We start from the raw sequence: 18,252 nt of genomic DNA, 5'->3' as shown, positions 1-18,252 counted from the left end.
CGCTGGTTCGACAGAACGCCATCAGAATAGATGTCTAAGCACATCTGTCATCCGGTCTTAAAACATTACTTTTTCCAAGTATCAAGATCTTGTCAAGGAATCAAACATTTGAAGTAACAAAGAATTCACAACTGCTGCTAGTATTCTCATCCACTCATTAAAATTCCACAATTCTATCCCTTCAGCCAAGCAACGCAATGTTGAAAACATCCTAGGGATATGAGCTACAAATTTTAGTTAATAAAATATAATTTAATATGAGAATATATTCTTTATTTATTCCTAAAATTTACAATCCTTTTCTTAATCATCGTTATCCGGTCGATTAGATTACCGGGTTGCCATTTTCTATCACTACGAGCGCTAATGTGAGTCAATGCATTATTTCACTTAAGCATCACTACGAACGCTATTATGAGTCAATGCACTGTTTCACTTAAGCACCACTATGAGCACTAATGTGAGTCAATGCAGTGTTTCTCTTAAGCACCACTATGAGCACTAATGTGAGTCAATGCATTGTTTCACTTAAGCACCACTATGAGCACTAATGTGAGTCAATGCAGTGTTTCTCTTAAGCACCACTATGAGCACTAATGTGAGTCAATGCATTGTTTCACTTAAGCACCACTACGAGCGCTAATGGGAGTCAATGTATTGTTTCACTTAAGCACCACTATGAGCACTAATGTGAGTCAATGTATTGTTTCACTTAAGCACCACTACGAGCGCTAATGGGAGTCAATGTATTGTTTCACTTAAGCACCACTACGAGCGCTAATGGGAATCAATGCAGAGTTTCACTTAGGCCCTTATAACTACATTCGGTATGCACGTTTTTAAAAAATCAAAAAGCTCGTGAGGGTATTGAAGCAAGGAACACATTACAGAAAGAATTATGTAAATACGTTAATTTGGCTAGGATTTGAATAAAAAAGAAAACGAGAACAGAAACAAGCGATTTTAGGCTGTTTTCCGGAACTGCATTTAGACAGGAAGTGATTTTCGAAATGTGTTCGTTTTTAGTTTGATAGAGCTATCCAAGACTCACATTTGAAACCTTTCCGGCCCTTTAGCCCTTCAACTTTCGGCACAATTGAGAAAATTGCTTAATTTTACGTTTTTCATAGTATGGGGATCCCTACTTTGTCTGTTAAGAAAAGTTTTCAATGTTAAAACTTGCCTATTGGTCTAACACTTCAGGGATGTTTGTTTAGCAAAGAGCCTCTCACATTCATCCACCACAATTTTCTCAAATATACACCACATGATTTGGCACTGAGTAGAAAGTACTGAGACAAATCCGCGCGGCACGGCGGTTTTAAAACCCAAGATGGCGGCGTTATTGCGTCACCGGATGAGTCACACCGAGATCAGACACTTATCATTGGCTGCACTGGCCCTTTCTCTTTGTGGCGAGATACTGAACAGTCGTACGACGTGTAGTCTACACATTAATTTTATTTGAAACTATCATGCTTGTATAGTAGAGCCTCCGTGGCTCAGGCGGCAGCGTGCCGGCCCCTCCCCGCTGGATTCCGTGGTTCAAATCCCTGTCGCTCCATGTGAGATTTGGGCTGGACAAAGTGGAGGCGGACAGGATTTTTCCGGTTACTCCGGCTTTCCCTGTCGTCGTTCAGTCTAATTAACACTATCCAATATAATTTCATTTCATCTGTCAGTCATTAATCATTGTCCCTGAGGAGTGCGACAGGCTTCGGCAGCCGGCACAATTCCTATCCTTACTGCTAGATGAGGACTTCATTCCATTCCTGACCCGATCGAATGACTGGAAACAGGTCGTGGATTTTCATTTTCATGCTTTTATAGTGCTCACCGTCCCAAGCAGATTTCCAAACTTATAGACGTATTCAGTGCCAAAAGAAAAAGGCTTAGGTAAGGAAGCCACTCAGCTGGGTACAGTGATAAGAATTTTTGGCACAGTTTTACTGAAAGACCCGCAAGATTCACACATACAGGCATCACTTGAAGCGTACGCATTTAGCCGTTCAATGACTGTCGTTTGTTTATTTCTTAGCTCATCCACCTGCAGCGCTGACATCGGCCTATTTGCTTTCAAAGAAGTGTTGCCAACTGCAACCCTATTTTTCTTGTTTTGTTGCTATGACTTTGTGCAGAAGTTGGGATATGTAGGCTTTTATGTACAGGTCTCCGCGCGTCCTGCTAGTAAAAATCAAAATAGTCTAACACGTCAGCGGGGTTTAGCAGAAAGGGCTGCTTCTTGTCATCCATTGGCTCACATTGTTTAGGATTTTGTGCATTTATAGCTCTGCGTTCGTCCTGGCTAATAACTAAAATCCGTTACTCTAATACGTCAGGGGTGTTTAGTAAAGAGCCTTTCGTAGCGATTTCGTCCCCCCGCATAGCAGTGGCTTTGTCCTGTGTGACAGTCATTGTCTCACATTGCTTATGAATTTTTTTGCATCTATAACTCTGCGCACTTCGTGAATAGCAACGAAAGTTCATTTGTCTAACACGTCAGGGGTAGTTTAGCAAAGAGCCTCTCGTAGGGAATACGCCCTCGCATAGGCTCTGTTCTGTGTCAGTCAGTGCCCCACAATGTTTATTATTTGCTTGTGCGGTGGTTGGTGACGAAATCTGTGTGTGTTGCTTTCTGGGAATTATATCATTTTGCATGATATTTCAGCCAATGGCAGTGTTAGTAGCTATTGAACGTTCGGACAATGAGACGTGCATCATTATATTAAGAGAATAAACATACTTTCCGGGGGGGGGGGCATGTTGGTGGGTCTGGCAATCGTAATGTGCACATCTCTCCTCTACGAGCAATGCAAGGTAAGATTAGCATAATTTGACCTTCACTATAATGTTATTATTACTAGCCTTGCGGGCGAAACGTTACCGACTTATTGAATGTGGTATTAGAGACCTCAGCAGAGATCGTATAATGTATTTCGGGTTCGAAACGTTGTTCCATTGCTTTTTTTGTTATCCATAACAGAAGCAGCCTGTTCTGTCATATACTAATCAAAGCGGCCGTCCACCTCTTCTTCAAAAGTTCAACGGTAACCTTTCAGGACGAGGTCAGGGTTGACAACCGCTCCTTACGACATCTCATGTGGGAGGTCCACTGCACCGCCCATCTGACATGACACCATCGTAAAGAACCACCTGCCTCCTAGATTGCTCGACACCACGTTACGTTCACGAGGCCTTTGCTGGCAAGATGTAGTGTTTACAGTGCACTATGTCTTCTGGTATGTGCTAGAATAAAATTGTTACTTTCATTGACCTGTCTCAGTCTTATACTTGGCTTTGGCAATATGAAAGTGGCTGAGGTATGAGTGACGCTAGTAATACCATTCCTTATGCAGCCAGTCCCTGCTATGAATGGTGTGAAAATGTCACTCATAGGGTCGGTTGGTGCATGCATTTCAGTGGGCTTGGCAGACTGATGCGCAGTAGCAACTTCTGGCTCAGTGAGGAAAGCAACGGGAAACTGCCTCACTCCTCATTTCCATAGTACGCCTCTTCAGTGACACCTAGGCTACCTATGACAGCGAATGGTGAACTTGTTGAGGATTCAACCAGCTTTCGGGCTGAATATCCAATATACACATACATCTCCCGGTACCTTATTTTATATGCGGACGTCGGAGAATATACACTAAACACTTCTACCTGCTCCTGAACCAAACAGAAATTGCACACCAAGAATGTTTTACCACTTCCTGCGATAATTTGTTCGTTTTTCTTTCTTTCTTTCTTTCTTTCTTTCTTTCTTTCTTTCTTTCTTTCTTTCTTTCTTAATCCGTTTACCGTCCAGGGTTGGTTTCTTTCCTCGGACGCAGCGACGGATCCCACCTCTACGGCCTCAAGGACAGTGTCCTGGAGCGTGAGACTTTAGGTCGGGTGTACACAAGGAAGAAGGACGTTCGTTTTTCTTTGCTACTTTGCTTTACGTCGCACCGACACAGATATGTCTTATGGCGACGATGGGATAGGAAAGGCCTAGGAAGTGGAAGGAAGCGGCCGTGGCCTTAATTAAGGTACATCCTCGGCATTTGCATGGTGTGAAAATGGGAAAACACGGAAAACCATATTCAGGGCTGCCGACAGTGGGGTTTGAACCCACTATCTCCTGATTACTGGATACTGGTCGCACTTAAGCGACTGCAGCTATCGAGCTCGGTTAAGAAGGAGGACCAGTACCTCGCCCAGGCGGCCTCATCTGCTATACTGAACAGGTGCCTAGTGAGGGGATGAGAAGATTGCAAGCTATAGACAAGAAAGAGGGAAGGAAGTGACCGTAGCTTTAAGTTAGGTACCATCCCGGCATTTGCCTGGTGGAAAGTGGGGAATCACGGAAAACACCAACAAAACAATTCCATTCTCTAGCCGGTGAGCAGTGTTATAAATACTTGGCTTATTTTTTAACTTTTCTAGTTCTCATTTAGCTTTTTCTAGCTTATGTTGGATGATGATCCTGCTTATTAAATAAAAATTGTGTTGGCAACTCTGTACGTGTGCCAATCAGATTAGCTGCGCCCGACGTAAGGTTAACATCAGAAGTGGTCACATCGTTCGGAAGCTTCTGCGCCAGTAGTGGACAATGGATATACAAATGAATACATTAATTAGGATATTGCTTTTACTTCGCAACAATACCGGGTGAGTTGGCGGTGCGGTTAGGGGCGCGCGGCTGTGAACTCGCATCCGGGAGATAGTGGGTTCGAATCCCACTGTCGGCAGCCCTGAAGATGGTTTTCCGTGGTTTCCCATTTTCACACCAGGCAAATGCTGGGGCTGTACCTTAAGGCCACGGCCGCTTCCTTCCCATTCCTAGCCCTTTTCTATCCCATCGTCGCCATAAGACATATCTGTGTCGGTGCGACGCAAAGCCACTAGCAAAAAAAATGACTTCACAATACTTCCCACTCTTTCAAGTGGTACAAAATGTCCCTTCCTAAATATTTTAAAGTCATTATCTGACAATTTACAGGCAATCAGCCGGTCTAGTGGTACGAAATATCCTAGAATGTGCTTTGTTAGTGACAGGCCACGTGGAGTACTTCAAAAGCGAGCCGGTCCTGTAGCCGACTCGCTTGTCAGATCTCCAGTGTTGTACAGCTACACGAAGTTCTGTCCAGTCTTGCTGCTCACTTTCAGAGGCTAAGTAGTTAAGTAAGTTTGCAGTCTAACCTATCGGTGCCTAAAAATCGACTCTGGATGATTTATTCACTTTGTTACCGCAATCATCCTCTTTCTGTGAAAATACCTGCACACCAGTGAAAAGGCCTGTAATATGCAATAACCAAAACGTACAACACAAAGCACAGAGAGATGCAAGAACCCTCGGACGGAGCACGTTCACTTTTATCACGATGCGTTCAATCTGTTCTCTCAATGTACACTACAGTACAGTATGTAATAAATCGAGAACTCTTCCCTTACATGTAACAACTTCGTTTCGTTGGCTTCCGGCACGTTGAAGAACTCCCCTGCGGGACAAAATTCCGACAGCCTGGCGTCTGTCAAGAACTAACATTTAGGACGGACTAGAACAAGTATTATTATTATTATTATTATTATTATTATTATTATTATTATTATTATTATTATTATTATTATTATTATTATTGTATTGGTTAATGTGATTAGCTGCCACCCCCGGAGGCCCGGGTTCGATTTCCGGCTCTGCCATGTTATTTGGAAAGTGGTACGAGGGCTCGAACGGGCTCTACTCAGCTCCGGTAGGTCAACTGAGCAGAGGGGGGTTTGATTCTCACCACAGCCATTCTGGAAGTGGTTTTCCGTGGTGTCCCACTTCTCCTCCCGGCAAACTTAAGGCCATGGCCGCTTCCTTCCCTCTTTCTTGTCTCTCACTTCCGATCTTCCTATCCTCTCATTAGGTACCTGTTCAACACAGCAGATGAGGGCGCCTGGGCGAGGTACTGGTCCACCTCCCCAGTTGTAATCCCCCGGCCCAAAGTCTCACTCTCCAGGACATTGCCCTTGAGGCGGTAGAGGTGGGATCCTCGCTTAGTGCGAGGGAAAAACTAACCCTGGAGGGTAAACAGATTAAGAAAGAAAGAAAGAAAGAAAGAAAGAAAGATTATTATTGCATACTGGTACAAAGCTAATTGGGGCAACAAACCAAACGAAATGTCATTACTCTGTAAAGAGCCACCGGTGACTACGGGTCCCTTATACCAATATACTCAGAAGATATCACAGAACAACCTCCGATAGCTTGTCGGTGGATTCGGGTTCACGCTCTATGTACTCCGAACTCGCCTTTTTTTCATTGGATTTTGGAATTTCCACATTTCTATTCCAAGTAAAACTGAAGGTTCTGTGGCTGGCGACAGTCACGTAAAACTATAATCTGTTTCTTTTTTTTTAACCTGTTCGTACTATCTCAACGGACAACAAGGTAATTCCAAGCGCGGACCATTAAGGCAGATCAGAGCTCCGATAGGCTGCGACATGGGCAACTCAACGAATGCCTTCCTGGGAGATGTCAACTCTGTGGGTGGATATTATCTTGCTGCCCTGGGGAGCATGACATCACTGTCTAGTACTGGCGACAATACGACGTTCATACTCCTTGAAACAATTATAGACCATAAAAACACATCCCTTCTTATGTTCAGTAAATACTCATAAAAAAAGGAAAGTTAAATTTAATTTGATCACCTCACTTTTTATATGACAATTTAGTTTACGTCGCACCGACACAGATAGGTTTTATGGCGACGATGGGATAAGAAAGGCCCAGGAGTAGGAAGGAAGCGGCCGTGTCCTTAATTAAGGTACAGACCAAGCATTTGCCTGGTGTGAACATTGGAAACCACCGAAAAGCATTTTCAGGGCTGCCGACAGTGGGCCTCGAACCCACTATCTCCCGGATGCAAGCTCACAGCTGCGCGCCCTAATCGCACGGCGAACTCGCCCGGTACCTCTTTTAACATCCACAGCCATTCTTTACAAAATAAATCTTAAACACAATTTTCTACATCTCATAGGTGAGCATCGTTTCGGATTTCTAGAAGCCACCTGCTTTGAATGATTGGTTAGGCACTTATGCCATTGCTTATAGTTGTGGGTTCGAATCTCAGCACAACCGACTGGCATAAGAGAGCTTAAATGCGAGAGCGACGAGACTTCGCATCAAACGAACGAACTTCTGTATAGAACAAAGTTTCGACATATCCACATCTCTCCAGACAGACAGCTGCTGAAGGTTATTATTATTATTATTATTATTATTATTATTATTATTATTATTATTATTATTATTATTATTATTATTATTATTATCATCTTTACGCCACACGGACGCAGATAGGTCTTATGGCGACAATGGGATAGGAAAGGGCTAGGAGAGGGAAGGAAACGGGCGTGGCCTTAATTAAGGTAGCCCCAGTATTTACTGGTGTAAAATGGGAAACCACGGAAATTAATTTTCAGGGCTGCTGACAGTGGGGTTCGAATCAACTGTCTTCCGAGTGCAAGCTCACAGCTGCACTACCCTAATCAGACGGAAAACTCGATCGGTATTATTAATGTTGTTGTATTAGCTAAATGAACTGAACTCATCTGAAGTAGAGGAAGAATAAGTGAAAGGACAAGGCCATTTCAACGTAAAATTCAGAAACTTTTCAAAGGGAACAAATATATAAAGAGCTATTTGCTTCAAGGCAGGTTATATCCGGGACATTTATTTATTTATTTATTTATTTATTTATTTATTTATTTATTTATTTATTTATTTATTTATTTATTTATTTATTTATTTATGTTCACTGTAGCGTCCGACTCGTTGGCTGAACGGTCAGTGTCCTGGCCTTCGGTTCAGGGGGTCCCGGGGTCGATTCCCGGCCGGGTCGTGGATTTTAACCTTAATTGGTTAATTCCAATGGCACGGGGGCTGGGTGTATGTGTTGTCTTCATCATCATTTCATCCTCATCACGACGCGCAGGTCGCCTACGGGAGTCAAATAGAAAGACCTGCACCTGGCGAGCCGAACCCGTCCTGGGATATCCCGGCACTAAAAGCCATACGACATTTCATTGTATAAATATCTCGTTATTTATTTATTTATTTATTTATTTATTTATTTATTTATTTATTTATTTATTTATTTATTTATTTATTTATTTATTTATTTATTTATTTATTTACTTACTTATTTATTTATTTATGTTCACTGTAGCGTCCGACTCCTTGGCTGAATGGTCAGCATTAAGGCCATATATGTACAGTCACTTAAAAAAAACAATGGGTGCATGTTATTGTATAAACATCTCGTTCAACCGTAGTTGGAAGAGAGAGACTCCAAAATTGATCATGTACCTGTACAGTAGGGTAAATAAATAGTTAAAAATTGGCCATATTTGAGTTGAAAATAAATACACGAAAAATTATCAACTTCTCAAGTATCATGTCTGTATGTGGAAAGAGGTATGTAAAAGTTCCACTTCTGTGGAGTAGTGGTTAGTGTGATTACCTGCCATCCGCGGTGGGCCGGGTTCGATTCCTGGTCCTACCACGAAGTTTGACAAGTGGTACGAGTATTAGAACGGGGTTCACTCAGCCTCTGGAGATCAATTGAGCAGAGGGCTTCGATTCCCACCTCAGCCACCCTCAAAATGGTTTCCCGTGGTTTCCCCCACTTTTCTTCCAGGCAAACGCTGGGATGGAACCTAACTTAAGGCCACGGACGCTTCTTTCTCTCTTCCTTGTCTATCCCTTCCAATCTTCCCAGACCCCCACAAGGCCCCTGTTCAACATAGCAGGTGAGGCCGCCTGGGCGAGGTACTGGTCACCAGCGGTAGAGAAGGGATCCATCGCTGAGTCCGAGGGAGAAACCAAATCTGGACGGTAAACATGTCCCGCTTCTCTACGGGATCGTATATGAAGTGAGATGAACCTTCGTAGCGAGCTTTACGACCGTATACCCTTCCTGACATTAGCATCATTAGAGGAGTTAATGAGATTAAATGAATGACTGTAGAATGGAGAGGACGAAACCTGGTGCAGGCACATAGTCTAATCCTGTCAACTAGCACCAAGGGGTCTGCTCAAAGCTTTACGTCCCCATCCGACGGACGAATCGCCATCAACAGCTTCACATGCCCTCACTCCATATGAGCACTCCAGAGAGGTTTGGAATGTAATCCACGCTCCTGGCACGCAATCAAGTGATTACAAAATGTATACTACCACCTCAACTACCCTGTGGCCAGCATTCTGCTGGTGAAACTTTTTTTCGACGAGCGGGAATCGAACCGGTTAACCATGCTGTCAGACCATATAGACGTCACGCGTTAACGATCATTGCCACCAGGCGAGTGGTAAACTGACTAAATAAAAATAAAATAAATGTGTATGGAAAAGATTAGCCAAAGTCGATAAAAATTAAGGTCGATAAAAACTCTAATTTTAGTGCCTTGTTCTGTTTTAATATTTGTACACTTTTGATCGTGTTCTTACATTCAAACATAAACACATACCTACACCATCACTGTAGACCATTATGTCTCTCAGCGTTCAGTCTGCAAGCCTCTCTGAATTTACTAAATGTCGCCACAATCCTCTATTTGCAACTAGTGAGGTGGCCTCATTTAGTTCTAAACCTCTTATATTTAAGTCGTTAGAAACTGAGTCTAACCATCGTTGTCTTGGTCACCCTCTACTTCTCTTACTCTGCATAACAGAGTACATTATTTTCCTAGGTAACCTATCCTCCTCCATTCGCTTCACATGACCCCACCACCGAAGCCGCTTTACGCGTACAGCTTCGTCCATCGAGTTCATACCTAACTTAGTCAATATGTCCTCATTCCGAGTACCTTCCTGCCATTGTTCCCACCTGTTTGTACCGGAAATCATTCTCGCTGCGTTCATGTCTGTTTCTTCTAACTTTTTGCACCATTGAGGTTTTTCTGATAACTAGAGCCCGGAAGTTAGGCAAAATGCCTTTTTTATCTGTGTGGATACATCGAAGTGTGACATGGAAACAAACATGTTTTCGTACATTCGGGAACGGTAGGACCACTTATTATTTTGCCTTTTTGCATATTTTAGCTTCCGTAGCCTATTTGATAGTTTAATGCTTTTTTTTTTTTTTTTTTTGCCCTTTCAAAAGTTGTTGTAGATATTTTCTGCTCTTATTGATGTATTAAAATTAACCAATAGAAAGGAAAATATATAATTCCAACTAACGGCCGAGAGGATTCGCGTGCTGACTGTATTAATGATAGTGAAAAAATATAATTTAAGCTCAATAGATAAAAATCAACATTTACACAAAATATATTTTCATATTACACACTGAAAACTCAGCAAGCCAAATGGTCGAGAGCGTTGCCGGGTCCCGTCCCTGCTACGTAAAATTAAGTAGTGGTGGTGATTATTGTTTTAAGAGGAACAACGTGGTAATCATCGTCTAATAACACTAATCAAAAGGAGAATGAAAGAGGTCCCATACTTCCAAAAATGAAGGTATCGGCTAAAGTAGGGAAGGCCAACAAAGAGCGTGAATATTAAAGACTCCCTAGGACTCACAAATCTACTACCATCGAGGTCGAAAAAGAACAAGAGTTGACCAAAGGAAAGGTAAGAGCTGGGAACCTGACACAAGTGGAATCAATGCCAAACTCAGCTTGAGGAACCATGGTCGCGAATCTGCACTCCCAAGTAGAGAGACGTGGTCCCCCTTTTAGTCGCCTCGTCTCACGACAGACAGCGGAAACCGTTGACGTTATTCTACCATCACCACTCACAGCGGAATGTGAGATTTTTAGTACTAAAATGTGATGCAGATGTGTGTTACGTAGCTTACAACAAAGATATTTATTATTTTAGTGCCCAAATTTTTTCATTATAAATGCATATTTTAATTGTTTTACTGCATATTTCCTAAATGTTAATGCTTATTTGCCTTCCTATTTTAGCAAAAAATAAATGCCTGGACTTCCGGGCTGTACTGATTAACATATTAAATGTGAGAAACACTCAATACCATTTCATTTTTGAGCGACTATATATAATTAGCCTTGCTAACGGCTTTACGTCGTACGGACACAGATAGGTCTTATAGCGACGAATGGATAGGAAAGGACTAGGAGTTGGAAGGAAGCGGCCGTGGCCTTAATTAAGGTACAGCCCCAGTCTTTGCCTGGTGTGCATATGGGAAACCACGGAAAACAATCTTATGGGCTGCCACAGTGGGATTCGAACCCACTATCTCCCGAATGCAAGCTCAGAGCCGCGCACTCCTAACCGTACGGCCATTTCGCCCGGTAATTAGCCATTTTTATTACATACGAAACCTTGTCCTGCTCACCACTATTGCCAGACTTTCTCAGAGGACTGCGGTATTCCTTTTTTTCAACGGTTGCAGAGTAGGTCTCGGCCCACAAGTAGCCACGGCTGGTCCATGGTCCGACAGCTCTGCACTCGGACCGGCCAACCGAGCAGAGGCACGGCTCTACTGTAGCTCTACGCCTCTGCATTCGGGAGACTGAGAGGGACTGGTCCCCACCTTCGGCTGTCCTGAAAATGGTTTTCCGTTGTTTTCTATTCCCTGGACTAAGGCGAATGCCGGGACAGTTCCTAGTATAGGCTAGGGCCGCCCACCCTCTCACATCTCCTCCTGGCCTGAGAGACGGCCCGGCCCGCCTTCCCCTTCAGGGGAGAAATGAACATATATTAGTATTTATATTCCTTTTGTAACTAAGTTAATGGTTTTGCACCCGTCAACATTACAAAATAGGGTTTTCCAACAGTGACATCCGATATTTACGATCACATGCAGTAGGCTAATGTGTTAAACTGGTTTAGAAAAATGCTCTAACTTAAATCTTAATAAATATGTGATAAAAATAATCACTGTCATTCATTCATAAAACGCAACATTCAATTAACAAGTTAATAATCTTGGTAAGTGCGTAGGCAGACTTTTGATGTGAAAACCTGATTCATTTTAATTAACTCTGTAAAAAGTCAAGAGATCACATTTCTTTTCTGTCTCCTTGGCGACTAGTTGTTCATAAATTCTTTGCACAAGTTCTTGCTCAGTGTTCATGGGCGCGAGGGTTCACTAGCATCTGATCAAGTTCACCGCTCTTTGATTCCCGTTAACTTTGGATTTTCCCCGTAGTTAGGTTACAGTTCTGTGATATACTTTATGTTACGAAGGGAATAAACACGTTGTTGTTGTTGTTGTTGTTGATTAGTTATACAGGATATGAGAGTATGAAAATCCACAGCTTGTTTCCAGTCATTCGGCCGGGTCAGGAATGGAAAGAATGAAGCCCCATCTAGCGGTGACGATAGGAACTGTGCAGGCTGGCGAAGCGTGTTGCACTCCTATGGGGCAATGATTATTACCGCAGAGGAGTGCGTCAGGCTTCAGTAGCCGGCACAGTTCCTATCCTCGCCGCTAGATAAGGGCTTCATTCATTACATCCTTGACCCGGTTGAAACTTGAAACAGGATTATTATTATTATTATTATTATTATTATTATTATTATTATTATTATTATTATTATTATTATTATTCGACTCGTTGGCTGAATGGTTAGCGTACTGCCCTTCGGTTCAGAGGGTCCCGGGTTCTATTCACGGCCGGGTCGGCGATTTTAATTGCTTCTGATTAACTCTTCTGCCTCGGAGGCTGGGTGTTTGTGTATGTCCAAACAGTCCCCTATTCTTATCCAGACAACACACTACACTACAATCCACCACAGAAGCACGCAATAGTGATTACATCCCTCCATAGAGGGTTGGTGTCAGGAAGGGCATCCGGCCGTAAAATAGGTCCAAATCCACATGTGCCGTGCAGTTCGCGCCCGCGACCCCACAGATGTGGGAGAAGCGGCAGAATAAAAGGAAGATGAAATGAAATGGTATTGGAGAGTGTTGTTGGAACTAAAGAAGACAGGGAAAACAAGAGTACCCGCAGAAAAGCCCGTACTTCCTCCGCTCTGTCCAGCACAAATATCACATGTAGTAACCGGGATTTGAAACACGGAATGGTGAGAGGCCGTCGCGCTGCTGAGTGAGCTACGGAGGCTCCTTGCGTCAATATCACCGTACATATTCACCAGCATCTTCATGATTGATCGCTCAGGAGTCAAGACTGACACCGTAATTAGCCGCTTCGAATCCCGATGTGAAATTAAAATTAATATGTATTCACATTCGTCCTCCTCTGTGGTGTAGTGGTTAGTGTGATTAGCTGCCACCCCCGGAGGCCCGGGTTGGATTCCCGGCTCTGCAACGAAATTTGAAAAGTGGTACGAGGTGTGGAACGGGGTCCACTCAGCCTCGGGAGGTTAACTGAGTAGAGGTGGGTTCGATTCTCACCTCGGCCATCCTCGAAGTGGTTTTCCGTGGTTTTCCACTTATCCTCCAGGCAAATGCCGGGATGGTACTTAATTTAAGCCCACGGCCGCTTCTTTCTCTCTTCCTAGTCCATCCCTTCCAATCTTCCCATCCCTCCACAAGGGCCCTGTTCAGCATAGCAGGTGAGGCCGCCTGGGCGAGGTACTGGTCATCCTCCCCAGTTGTATCCCCCGACCCAGAGTCTGAAGCTCTAGAACACTGCCCTTGAGGCGGTAGAGGTGGGATCCTTCGCTGTGTCCGAGAGAAAAACCAACCCTGGAGGGTAAACAGATAAATAATAAGAAGAAGATGTATACACATTCACCATCACAATGTTGGCCGGCAGGGTAGGAAATATATAATTTCTATTCACTAGATTTCGTGCCAAAAGTCTGGATTCAATTCCAAACCTCTCCGCAGTGTTCACATGCAATGAGGGCATATGCCGCTGTTGATGGTGATTCGTCCGTCGGATGGAGACGTTAAAACTTGAGCAGACCCCTCGGTATTATTCAACAGGAGCAGGCTATGTACCGACACCGGGTTTCACCCTCTCCATACCACATTGTCATCATCCCATAATAAAATACGCAGGTCGCCCATGAGGGCCAAATAGAAGGAGCTGCACCGAGTGAGCCGGACATGTCCTCAGATACTCCCGGCACTAAAAGAAAGATATATCAATAATAATAAAAATAACCGTAAACTTTTGCACCTTAATGACAAACTGGGTTTGGGAAACCAAACCAAAACCCATGGCGCAACAGCCCCGACGGGCCTTGGCCTACCAAGTGACCACTGCTCAGCCGAAAGGCCTCTGGATTGGGAGATGTCGTGTGGTCAGCACGACAAATCCTCCCGGCCATGTACTCACGTAGGCTGAGTGGACCTCGAACCAGCCCTCAGATACAGGTAAAAATCCCTGACCTGGCCGGGAATCGAACCCGGGACCTCCGGAAAAGAGGCAGCCACGCTATCCCCTATACCGCGGGGCCGGCAGCTGAGTTTGGAACCAGGATTACATTACGTTCAGTGGAACTGAAATACACTAGACGATGATTGGCCTGGTGTCAGAGCAAAAACACTGTGGAAAATTAAAATACATCGATTTACTAACACATAAAAGAACTTCCAAACCAAATCTCATGGTACTACAGCCCTTGAAGGGCCTTGGCGTATAAAGCGACCGCTGCTCAGCCCGAAGGCCTGCAGATTACGAGGTGTCGTGTGGTCAGCACGACGAATCCTCTCGGCTGTCATTCTTGGCTTTCTAGACCGGGGATTGAGCCAACGGCACGTGGTGTTCCCAAGCGGTCACCCATCCAAGTACTGACCACACCCAATGTTGCTTAACTGCTGTGATCGGACTAGAACCGGTGTATTCAACATGGTATGGCCTCTAAGAGACAAAATTTCGTCAGATCATTGCCTTCGGAACCTGTAAAAAGTACTTGATGGGGCGTAAAATGATTATTATTAACACACAAAGTGCTGTGGACTAGTGACCTCTGAAACACATGGTATGAGCTGAGGAGAGTTTTAGTTTATACTCAGTACTTGTTAAATGTATCTTCAATTGACATTGCTATCGTAGGTTAAGTATGGGAAGGTGATGACTAGGGTCCGGATATTTATGACCTAAAAATGTACTAGCAAATGACAATAAATATGACTTCAAAGGTTTTTGGTAACATTTTCGAAATCTTCAAAATCTAGCGGCTGTTTAAATTAACATTATATTGAAACTAACTTTAAAAATCTAGCACTTTCAATAATAATAATAATAATAATTTTATTATTATATGGTATATGGCATTTATTCATTTACTCAATCCAGAGGAAACGCTCGACTCTGCACAGAATGAAATAAATGTCACATTTTGTTGAGCGATCAGAAATAATTACAATAGCAAATTACATACATTTTTTAGTTTTCAAGTAGGAACGTTGATTTCTATTTTTCAAGCAACATTGACTTGTAACGGAGAAAAGACCGCTCAACATCGCAGGATGTTGTTGGGACATGTTTGAAATATATCAAATCATCAGAGTTCAATTGAGGCTCACCCTTCTGTCACTTTCTACGCATCTTTCTCCCTCCTAATTCACATAAATATATATTTCTCAGGAAGATAACTGTAATAAATTACAGACAAAATTAGGAGACGTGAAAAATCTGTCTTTGAGATGACTGAAGGCAGGTATGCGAAAATGGAATAAAAAGACAAAAATATTCTCGGAGAAACATAATATGAAAAATTACCGGAAAATGACAAAAATGATTAAAAACGTTAAAAGGCCAAAATATGACATGCTGTAAACATCCTACGGCGGAAAATAATAGGTAGAGTTTTGCGCTATTTGTCTAATGCCACGCTAGCTTTCAGACTGAAATATTTATATTGCAGGATATTCTGTAATTTAGGCTGTGTTCCATAATCAGGGCCCGCGTGTAGCTGTTTTTTTATGGATGCAGAATCTTTGTATCTGTCGTAGAGGGCAGAGAATACTTTTATTGTGGTTTAACGTCGTACTAACACATCGAAAGTTTTCGACGACGCAAGGAAGGGAAAGGGCTAAGCGTGTAACAAGTATACTCTACCCTGTACAACGGTTATCCCTTTCAGACCTGAAAGAAAACTGGAGGTGTGAATTTTTGTTTGTATGCCAAAAACTGACTAAAATGCTTCTCAATACACATATTGATAGTTTATTTTACAAAATAAAAACTAACATCCGAAAAACAGGACCCACAGAATTGTGCGTATCAAAATTCAAAACCTCGTTGTATCACATACGATGATGCATCTGCAAAATTTACGTTCACTAACCAATGTACACACTTCATTGAATATATTCCGGTATTCAGTAAAGCTTCTAGATTAATATAAACGCAATAAATAAATACTTACTTTTGGCACTACTGCTTCCCGCCATCTCGCCGATCAACTGTGCTTTTTAAACTCTTCTTCCTTCGCCCTGGCGATCAAGTGCATACTAAAAGCAATTGAAATACACGCCACTTGTCCCGCACAATCACTGCAGTACGGTCTAGCGCCGAAAAACATGAAATACGGTCAGGGATAACTAAAATTGTGCGTACACGGTCTGAAAGGGAGCTACGAGATGTGCATAGATATTAGAGGTGCGGCCTCTAGAACTCCTAGAATTTATGATACTCTTGCTACATTATGGAAGAACGGGTTGCACAAAACTTCCTACTAACCAAATTAGTCTGCATTCTAACATATTACTACCGGTAGCTAAAATGTCCAACTCATTGGCTGAATAGTCAGCACACTGGCCTTAGGTTCAGAGGGTCCCGGGTTCGATTCCCAGCAGGGTCTGGGATTTTAACCGTCATTAGTTAATTCCAGTGGTTCGGGGGCTGAGTGTTTGTGCTGTCCTCAACATCCCTGCAACTAACACCACACATAACACTATCCTCCTCCACAATAACACGCAGTTACCTACCCTCACCGGACGGTGTGCCTTACAAGGGCTGCACTCGGCTAGAAATAGTCATACGAAGTTATTTATATACTGCCTAAAAAGACGTTGTATAATTATTACTCTGTAAGGAGCCACCGGACACCATGCGTCCCTTATACCAATACACTCAGGAGGTATCCCTGAACAACCTACGGAAGTTTGCCGGTGGAGATTGGGTTCACCCTGTAAAAATTGTTTCCCAGACCTGTGCTTAAATATATGCATTCTTTATCCCCGTGACGCTGTCAGCGGCCAAGGGCCTTTGGCCAAGCTAGCGATGGCTGCTCAGCGCAAAGGCCTGCAGATTACGAGTGGCGCGTGGTCAGCGCGATGAATTCACTCAGAGTAGCCTTTCTAGCCCAGGGCCGTTATCACTTTTTCAGATATCTCCTCAATTCTAATCACGTCAGCTGAGTGGACCTCGAACCAGCGATTTTCTTATTACAATTTGATAGGTGTTATGAGGATGATGCGATGGGAAAGAGCTAGGGGAGTGTAAAGGAAGCGGCCGTGGTCATAATTGAGGTACAGCCCCAGCATTTGCCTGGTGTGAAAATGGGAAACTATGGAAAACCATCTTCAGGGCTGCCGACAATGGGGTTCGAACCCACTATCACCCCGAAAGTAAGCTGATAGCTACGTGACCTAAACCGCGCAGCCACTTGTTCAGTGAGCGAGCAATTAAATCCAGGCAAAAATACCTGATCTGGCCGGGAGTGCTAATGGTGGTGATTATTGTTTTAAGAAAAACTACAACTTGATAACAATTAACTCTAGTGAAAAAAATGAAAGAGCTCGAACACTTACGAATGAAGGTATCAGCAAAACGGAGGGAAGGGCTATGAGGGGCGTGAAAATGAAAGACTCCCTAGGTCTCGCATACCTAATACTGTTGGAGTCCGAAGAAATCAAGAGGGGACCTGAGGTCGGATAGGAAAGGTGAAGCCTGACATAAGTAAATTAAAACAATGCAATGCCAGACTCAGCTAGAGTAACCGTGGTCACCAGTCCACGCTCCCAAGTTGAGATCTCCTATTCCCCATTTTAGTCGCCTCTTACGAGAGGCAGGGAATACCGTGGTTGTATTCTTCGATCCCCACCGGCAGAGGGTCTGTGGCAGGATAGAAACAGAGGGAGTTGAACCAAGGCATTAATGCTTTGCACTGGAGTTGACTGTGCAAAATACATCGGAAAAGGACAGTTCTCTTGTGACAGACCCCTTTGTACCCTACATGAGGTCTAGAGGTTACTACACTAACTTTTTCCGTAGGTAAAGGATTTGTAGGTATTAACAGTTTCGAATGCAAACGTATTCAAATAAGGCGCAAGTGTATCCTATCCGCACAACAGTTCTAGAAGGAGATTTGCATAACTATTAACG

At 43.3% G+C, this 18,252-nt stretch overlaps 1 protein-coding gene and 1 pseudogene across 1 annotated transcript in view; one reads left to right on the top strand and one right to left on the bottom strand.

Moving 5' to 3' along the window:
- Positions 1 to 18,252, top strand: part of LOC136866523 (uncharacterized peptidase C1-like protein F26E4.3) — a 383,490-nt gene that overhangs the window by 236,124 nt on the left and 129,114 nt on the right. The gene's annotated exons all lie outside the window — the stretch shown is intronic.
- Positions 14,665 to 14,783, bottom strand: LOC137499074 (5S ribosomal RNA; annotated as a pseudogene).

The sequence above is a fragment of the Anabrus simplex genome, chromosome 3 (genome assembly GCF_040414725.1).
Source record: "Anabrus simplex isolate iqAnaSimp1 chromosome 3, ASM4041472v1, whole genome shotgun sequence".
Classification (NCBI taxonomy): Eukaryota; Metazoa; Arthropoda; class Insecta; order Orthoptera; family Tettigoniidae; genus Anabrus; species Anabrus simplex.
The sequence above is the reverse complement of the archived record's forward strand: the minus strand, read 5'-3'. Positions and strand labels throughout refer to the sequence as shown.